The following is a 9086-nucleotide window of genomic DNA, read 5'->3' on the forward strand; positions in this document are numbered from 1 at the left end:
AGGCCACACACTGTCATCAAGCGGCCCCCATGTCCACCAGGAGATGAGGGCTGTGAGTCTTCATGTTCAGAATTTGAGTATGAAGACCACTGAGCAGAGGTACAAAGGGAAACCACGCCGGCAGGAGACTCAGCCCTGTCCAAAAAGATCTTAGCCTGCCCTGTAGTACAAAAGAAGGACAGGGCAGGGGCACACATTAATGTGTGGGAGTCCCTACACTATAGGGAGTTGCAGGAACTTTGCAAGGCTGTGGAAGAACATGGCCAGGGTTCTCATTTCTTCAAACACCTACTGGAAGCCACCTTCACCGCCCATGTCATGGTGCCCCGTGACATTAAAAATATCATGTACTGCCTTCTCTCCCCAGCAGAATATATGCTGTGGAAGAGGCAGTGGAAAGTATATGCCAAAGATGCCAACTGACCAAATTTAACCCTGGAACAGCTGGCAGGAGAAGGTGATTTCCAGAAGCCCCGAGATCAGGCCCAAGAGCTGCCCAAGGCAGCCCTACATGACATTGCCCATGCCACCAAGATACCGCTTTTTACCACCCCTGATGACAAAGTGCCAACCCAGTGCTTCACCAATATTAAACAAGGGGAAAGTGAGTCCTTTATTAAGTATATTGATAAGTTAAAAGTGGCCATTGAAAAGCAAACAGAGAGCCCTCAGGTGCAAAAGGAATTATTAGTAAAAATAGCAATAGCCAATGCTAATTTGGAGTGCAAAGCAGTTTTACGGGCCCTTCCACTTGATCCCAAACCAACCATAGATCAAATGGTTGAAGCTTGCACCAAGCAGTTCTCTGCCTCAACTGAAAATACAGGGGCACTTGTGGTAGCTAAGGGAGTGGCAGAAAGGATATCTGGTGCCTATGCTGCAGGCTCTAGCACAAACTGCTGCTTTAATTGCGGTGAGCCTGGACATTTTTTCAAAAGCTGCCCGGAGAGACATTATCTACAACCACCTACCCACCAATGGTTACCCAGATCAAATTGGCGTTCAGGAAACTTCAAGCAGAGCACGGAACGGCACCGTGCTCTGACACCAAATCAAATGCTGCACTGCTCCACCCCTCCTGCCAAGTCCGTGATCCCGCCTCCACGGGGACCATGATCTCAGACCCAGCAGGTGGAGAAATTAAGATGGGAACCCAGCTCCAATTGGTAACTAGATTCTCCTCGCAGCTTAGGGGTGACTGTGTTTATAAGATCCCCACAGGGAAATGTGCACCACCAAGTGGTCCCTCCAACATCTTAATACTTGGGGATCCATTTAACTCTCTGGTACAAGTCCACATAACGCCAGAAGTCCAGACCCTACACTCAGAAGATGAAATTTTCATCTCTTTAACTTGCACAGATCCTCCCTATTTTTTAAAGGAACAGACTCCAGTGTGTTTTTTACTTTTTACTACCAAATGACTGTCCGGAATAGGTTCCCTTCAATCCCAGTGCCATGTGGACTCCGATTGTGGGCTCCAACAAACCAATTATAGACTGCCACCTGTTTTGTTATGGGGAGACAATCCATCGTCCAAGCATGCTTGACACAGGAGTGGACATAACCATCACTGACCGCTCTGAGTGGCCTGATAATTGGGAGTTGCAGCCTGTGGCGGGCATGATATCGGGGACTGGAGGGATGACAGCTTCCATGAGAAGTAAGTGGAATGTCATCATCGAAGGACCTGAGGGGAAGATGGCGACCATCAGGCCATTTGTGGTGAGGGCACTGATCACCCTCTGGGGAAGGGATCTCCTGTCCCAATGGGGGGCTTCTCTGCGGATTCCTAACAGAGATTTTTAGTGGGGGTCACTGAAGAGCACGCCAAGCCTACCATCCCTCAACTCACCTGGAAAAAACATCATCCAGTGTGGGTTGATCAGTGGCCCCTATCAGACACCAAACTGCGCGCACTAGAAGTCCTCGTGGAGGACCAGCTTGCCAAGGGCCACATCACTGAGTCCAACAGCCCTTGGAACTCCCCTGTCTTTGTCTTGGGCAAACCAGGCAAAGACAAGTGGAGACTCCTCCACGACCTCTGGAAAATAAACGAGGTTATTGAGAACATGGGACCCCTTCAGCCTAGTATGCCCTCCCCTTCCATGCTCCCTCGAGACTGGAAGCTGTCAATCATCGACATCAAGGACTGCTTTTTCAACATACCTCTCCATCCTCAAGATGCCCCCAGGTTCATATTTTCCATTCCCTCCCCAAACAGATAGGCACCCTTAAAAAGATACCACTGCCTTGTTCTCTAGCAAGGGATGAAAAATTTGCCCACCATCTGCCAGTGGTATGTAGCCCACATCCTGTCACCTGTGAGGGCCCTGTTCCCGGATGCCATCATACTCCATTACATGGATGACATCCTGCTTCATGCCGCTGACGACGACTATCTGCACCGGACTTTATGACAAACCATCAAGACAATTGAGGACGCGGGGTTTGAAATCCACGAAGACAAGGTCCAGCATACTTGCCCTTGGACCTACTGGGACTCTGGATTTGTGAGCGGACCATCATGCACCAGCAGCTGACCATCAGAGACAACCCCAAGACCCTGCGGGACCTACATCAACTCTGCGGGTCTATCAACTGGGTACGTCCTCTGCTCGGGATAACGACGGAAGTCCTCGCGCCCCTCTTCAACTTCACAGCAGCATGGACCTTGACTCACCACGCTCCCTCACACCGGAGGCCCGGGAATCCATCCTCAAGGTCCAGGAGGCCCTGTCTTCACAACAAGCCCACTGATATGAGCCCAGCTTGCCTTTCCAACTGGTTATCCTGGGTATGGCACCGCACCTATATGAGCTCATTTTCCAATGGGACATGGCATTAAAAGATCCACTCCTTGTCATCGAGTGGATCTTCACACACAGCCAGCCCACTAAAACCACCACAACTCCACAGGAGATCATGGCAGAACTCATCAAAAAAGAAAGAGCCCATCTCCGCAGTCTTGCAGGGTGTGAGTTCACATGCATATTCCTACCATTGACAACTGGGGATTTGGAGCCATTACTCCAAACCAACGAGAGCCTTCAGTTCCCTCTCGATAGCTATTCAGGCCAAATTTCTATACACCCACCTGGCCACAAATTATTTAAAATCACTTTTACTTTGGCCCCCAAATTATCAGTGAGCAAAACACTACTCAAGGCTCTGACAGTTTTTAGTGACTGCTCGGGGAAATCTCACAAGTCAGTAATGACTTGGAAGGCCCCCAGGACACAGAAGTGGGAGTCTGATGTCCAAGTGGTTGACGGATCGCCACAGATTGCTGAATTAGCAGCCGTCGTCAGAACTTTTGAGAAATTTCAAGAACCTTTCAATCTGGTGACCGACTTGGCTTATGTGGCTGGAATAGCTATGAGAGCTGAACATGCATTTTTAAAAGAAGTCTCTAATCCAAATTTGTACAAATTGCTTTCTGGATTAATACATCTCATTTCCCACAGAAAGCAACCATATTATATCATGCATGTGAGGTGTCATGGTTTTAAAGCAGTAACTAAAAATTACTGGAAAACTTACTTATTTTTTGCTGTAAGATTAGAACAAGAGCAAAACAGCTTAAAACTTAAAAGAAATAAAGAAAGTTTATTAAAAAAACGACAAGAATAAGAACATCAGAATGAACTTGCAGCAAACCCCTTTATCCCCCACTACCCAACCATTCCTTGTTCACATGACAACATAGAGACAAAAAACTTTGGAACTTTGGTGTTTAAAACAGTCCCAATTCCTGTTAGAGTCTTTTCATCAGTCTTTGTAGAGAAACAGAAGTCTTCTTCTACTAATTTATGGAGTTTCTCACAAGAAAACTATTTCTGTTATAGTTTTCTATTTTTCTGATGCCAGCTGCCCGGAAATTTGCCATCAGATTTTCTCCTCCCATTTCACATCACTCTGAAGTGTATATGGGTCAATGAGTCTAGGGATGCCATTTTTAAGAATGAGTTATTCAAAGGCAAAAGTTCTCTTCATCTGTCTCTGTGAGCTTCTCTGGAAACAGAAGTTTTCTCTTTGCCTCTACAACAGTCCCAAATCTTCAACTAAAACTTCTCCCCCTCTGTTCCAGCACCTCAGTGTATTACAATTACTCCACTTTTTGCTCAAAAATCCACACTTTGTACACTCTATTCCTCCCAATATACTCTGTCATGAATTAAAGGAGGTTTTTTTCAGAACACTATTGTCCATCTCCATAGCTTTAACAGAAAAATATTTCAGCTTATAAAGCATCTCCTTATTCTCTCTTCCCCATCTAAAACTTAACTCTTTTCTTCACTGTCTTTGATGGTTTTATGATGTCTTCTTCATGTTGATTGTCTCTCTCTCTCTGTCTCTCTGGGAAAAAGGAGTAATCTTTAACTCTCATCTAGGTAGTAAAAAAGTTGAAGTCTTGGAAAGCTGCAGGTGTTCATGGTGTCAGGTTTCAGTTCAGCAGCAGAAACTGCAAACCAAGCCAGGTCAGCTGGCTCCGTTTCTTCCCCCGCCGCCCTCTGCAGCCTTGTCTGGCCTGGAGTGGGGGGGAAGAGGCTGAGACAGAGCCTGTTACCTCGTCAGAAGCCAGAAACCAAAGAGAACAAGAGAGCCCTGGCTTTACATCTTAAGGTGGTGTTTACTAGTTGATCTCACTTCTCAATGGTCAAAACTGCTGTCAATTCTTAGAAATGACCGATAATTGGTCACAAGAAAAGACTCCCATCAGCCTCTCGCAGCTTCAACTTCCTCCCAGCTCCCGAAGCTATCTTAAAGGTAAAGTCACCCTATGACATGAGGTCACACACCTCCCAGGTGCCATCACGGAGGGTAACAAGAGAGCGAACACCTTAGCCATGCCTGCTGGAGCGGCCATAGTCCTGGACATTTTTGCGCAAGCAAAATTGTCCCACCAATTTCATCATCAGAATGTCCCTGCCCTAATGAGGATGCTCAAGTTACCCAGGGATCAGGCCAGGGAAATCGTTGTCACCTGTCCCAGTTGTCAGTCATTTCAAGTTCAGCGATGAATTCTGGGGTTAACCCCCGAGGACTCAACAGCTGCCAGATTTGGCAGACTGATATTACCCATGTCCCATCCTTCGGGAGAGTTAAATATGTTCACATTTCGGTGGACACTTTTTCTGGTGCAGTGTTTGCCTCAGCCCACGCAGGAGAAAATGTCAAACATACCATCTGGCATTTTCTCCTTGCGTTTGCTACCCTGGGAGTCCCACAACAAATAAAAACAAATAATGGACCCGCTTACACCTCTCACAAGTTGAGAGATTTCTTCAGCCACTTGGGGGTGAGGCACACCACATGCATACCTCACTTTCCCACAGGGCAATCAATTGTGGAAAGGACACACCAGAACCTTAAGAGAGTCCTTAATCAGCAAAGGGAAGAACAGAGATCATTCCTCCCACTGAGAGAGGCTCTGTAAGGCTCTGTATGTTATGAATTTTCTGAATTGTTCACCTACAGAGCCTGATCCCCCTATAATATGGCACTTCTCTAATTCAACCCATGACACACTCATGGAGAAGCCGCCGGTGCTGATCAAAGACCCCGAATCACAGCAAACACTGGGACCTTTCCCATTGATTACCTGGGGGAGAGGGTATGCCTGTGTGTCGACACCATCTGGTCCTAGGTGGCTCCCAAGGAAAAATATAAAACCATACTTAGGCCCTGCAAACCCTGCACTAGAACCAGATCAATCAGAATCTCCTGAGACCCACAGAGGTCCTCAAAAACAACAAGGCACCACAATCTGGAGATGGAGACATCGTGGGAGTCAACCGTGCCGGCCCGCCACCAGACCATCACTCAGACAGCAACTGACTCAGCCTATCACCAGACCACCAACTTCATACAAACCAAATCGTTCTGCCACCAGGACTGCAAAAAGACAAGAGCCAACTTACAGCTCGACACTGTGAAACACACAAGTTCCTCTAACTCCTTTTCCTTCCCTTTTCCCTCTCCCTCTTCCCTTTCTCACCTTAAATACCTACCCTTAAACTACCTACTTGCTAATTTTCACTAGATGCACTTTAATGCTGCTGCTGGTGTTTGGTCATGTGTCCCCTATGCACAAAATGACCCCACCAGCAACCAACTACCTCAACCCCAATACCCGTTCCCCATTTATATTTTCTTTTTTTCAGAAAAAAGAGGGGAGACAGGAGAGAAAGGGGAAAAGAAAATAGCCCCCCTCCAAAAGTCAGAGCTAATATTTTTCTGTTCTGTTACAGAAAATGGAGAGCAAAACCATCCTCGAGTTCCTGACCGTCTGGATGCTCCTGACAACATCAGCCATGGATGCCTGGCTAGTAGCACAGCCCCAGGAGAATGTGTGGATTACCCTCGCAAAGACTCTCAAACAGGACCATATGTGCTCGTCCATGGGCAGCCACGTCAACCCTCTGTCATCATGCCTGGTGGGGGTTCCTTTGAAGCCCCATGAATACCCTTTCACAGGGAAAGAACCCGACCCTGTTGACACCTGGGATGAGTGGACAAGGTCTTGCCCCATGCACCAGAGGAGCCTCAAGAATTGGAGCTTTTGGGATCCTCTAAGGCCAGTTATTGTGTAAATTTTGACTACTGCCCAGTAGGCAAGGCATGGCCTGCCTCGGAATACCACAGGGCAATTAAATCAAAGAAAAATGTGACACCAAACAGTAAAATTTACAACCAATTTAAATGGTGCAGTTACACCAACAGTACAACATCCGCCTCCTCTCGCTGTCCCAGAGTGCTGTCCCGGGGAGTGTTCTTAATCTGTGGGAATAGAGTGTGAGCAGGAATCCCTTCCCAGCTCGAGGGAGCTCCTTGCATGCTTGGACAGCTTACCATCCTCACTCCAAATTCAACCCTAATGTATGATTGGCAGAGGAAAAATGAATTGGCCCACCAGAAGAGAGATCTCAACCAATTAGATGAAAATTGCAATAGCCAAATTGAAGATTGGTCATACACAAAGAGGGTAGTGATGTTGGCATTTTTGCCATGCGTAGCTGCTGCTAAAGCCCTTGGTGAGCTTTCTCACCTGGAGTGTTGGCTTGGTAGGCAGGCCAACCTGACCTCTTCTGTACTGAGTGACCACTTGGTAGATGAAGAGACAGTCAGGTTTGCAACACTTCAGAACACTTCAGCTGCCATAGACTTCTTACTCCTGGCCCATGGACACAGCTGTGAGGAATTCGATGGACTGTGCTTCTTCAACCTATCAAGCCACAGTGAAGGCATCCACACTTGCATCCAGAAACTCCAACATGCGGTTCAGGAACTCAAGACTGAAAAGGAGCCCCAATGGTTTGAGGACATTTTTGGAAGTTGGGGACTCAAAGGATGGGTTGCCTCCCTCTTAAAGAACATTTTTTTGATTTTTTTAATTATTATTATTTTCTTATCTATGTTTTCCTGTTGCAAAAGGTTGTTAACTAGATCTCTCGGAGATGCCTTTTTATTGAATAAAGAAGGGGGAATTGTGGAGGCCGGGGAACTGGCCAACCCTGAGATCCTGGCTCTCCCTTGGAGGGATTCTCCCTAGGTGAATAGAGAGAGAAAAAAATCCCAGAGAGAGAAAAATTGTCACTTCCAGAGGTGCCTGAGTTACTTATGTTAATTTGTTGCACCCCATTGGTTTCCCTCCCTATCAATCCACCCGGATACATGTATCCCAGTTTCCCCCGCCCCTCTCCTTCCCTATAAATACCCTTGTTTTTTTCCCCTGTTCGGGGGACTGCTGTCACTAGCTCCTTTCGCTGAGGGCCCTGCTATAATAACGGCTGTTTTTCAGTGGAATGCCATACAGTGCTCTAGTCTCTCTCCGCGTCACCTGCTAGCCACCGCTGAGCTGACGCCACTCGCCAGGCAAGGGACATGCCTGTGCCTCTGGGCAGTCCTTTCTAGGAGGGCTTCTTCAGAGTAGTCGTGGCACCCCTGCCACCGACTCCGCCGTGGCACTGCTCCATTCGTTATTTTTGGGAGTAGAAACCAGATCATAACAATGGGCCCCTGGACACAATCAGAAGCCCTTTTCCAGGGAAAAGAAAACTCACCACCTCAGGTGCCTGATGTCAGATTGTAAGAGGTGTTTGGCATTCCAGTGGCAGCCTGAATTCTAGGTGGGGACAGTTTGGGTCAGGGAGGGATCCTGCTCCATTCAGAATTTTCAGAGGCAGAAGCCCACTCGTGGCTATGGGCCCCTAGACACAAATGGTGGCTCTTTTCTATGTTAAACAAAACTAACCCCCCAGGTTCATTATGTCAGTTTGTCAGAGGTGCTTTTCACTCCAAGGGCAACCCAATTTCAAGTTGGGGCTGGCTTGAGTTTCGGAGGAATCCTGCTCCATTCCAAATTTTCAGGGACAGAAACCCGATTGCATCAACAAGGCCCTGGACACAATCAGCAGCCTTTTCCAGGGGAAAGAAAAGTCTCCCCTTCATGTGTACCTGATATCAGCTTGTCAGAAGAGTTTGGCAATCCAATGGCAGCCTGAGTTCTAGGTGGTGACGGATTGGGTCCAGTAAGAATCCTGCTCCTTTTGCTCCTTTCAGAAGAGAGGCCCGCTTGAGGCCATGGCCCCCTGGATACACACAATTTTCAAGTTGAATTCTGGCCTTAAATCTGTACCAGCGTATATTTTCTTCCTCTATTTCTGATCTCTAATTCCCTTCTGGAAAAATTCCACCGAATTTCAAAACTTACTGGGTTGTTTGGGGTTTTTTTGAGATTCTTTAGAGTAGCAATTTGGGGGGCAACAGAGCTGTGGATTCACTCTACACCATGAACTGAAAGAGAAACGACAGCACCCTCTGCTGTCGTTTTTGATGATTACCTTAAAGATTTCTCTCTTAATCTCACTGGTTATATCTTTCCCGGGAAAAAAACTGACAGAATCTTCGGTTCATAATTATTATTTCATTTTAGGAGGACTGTGACTGCCTTGTGCTTTATTTCTGTTTTGATGCTTTGCAAACGACTGCTATATTCTGCAATTCAGACTAATTTGCCTTTTGAGATATAAAAGGAACTGAAATTTTTAAGTCTATGACTTCTGTTTATGTGAGATAAGATT

The 9086-nt window shown here is 46.9% G+C and overlaps 1 pseudogene; it reads left to right on the forward strand.

Moving 5' to 3' along the window:
• The first annotated feature begins 2527 nt into the window (after window positions 1–2527).
• On the forward strand, window positions 2528–8582 carry LOC147654979 (uncharacterized; annotated as a pseudogene).
• The last annotated feature ends 504 nt before the right edge of the window (window positions 8583–9086 follow it).

Source organism: Cyanistes caeruleus, chromosome 2 (assembly GCF_971803275.1).
Source record: "Cyanistes caeruleus chromosome 2, bCyaCae1.hap1.1, whole genome shotgun sequence".
Lineage (NCBI taxonomy): Eukaryota > Metazoa > Chordata > Aves > Passeriformes > Paridae > Cyanistes > Cyanistes caeruleus.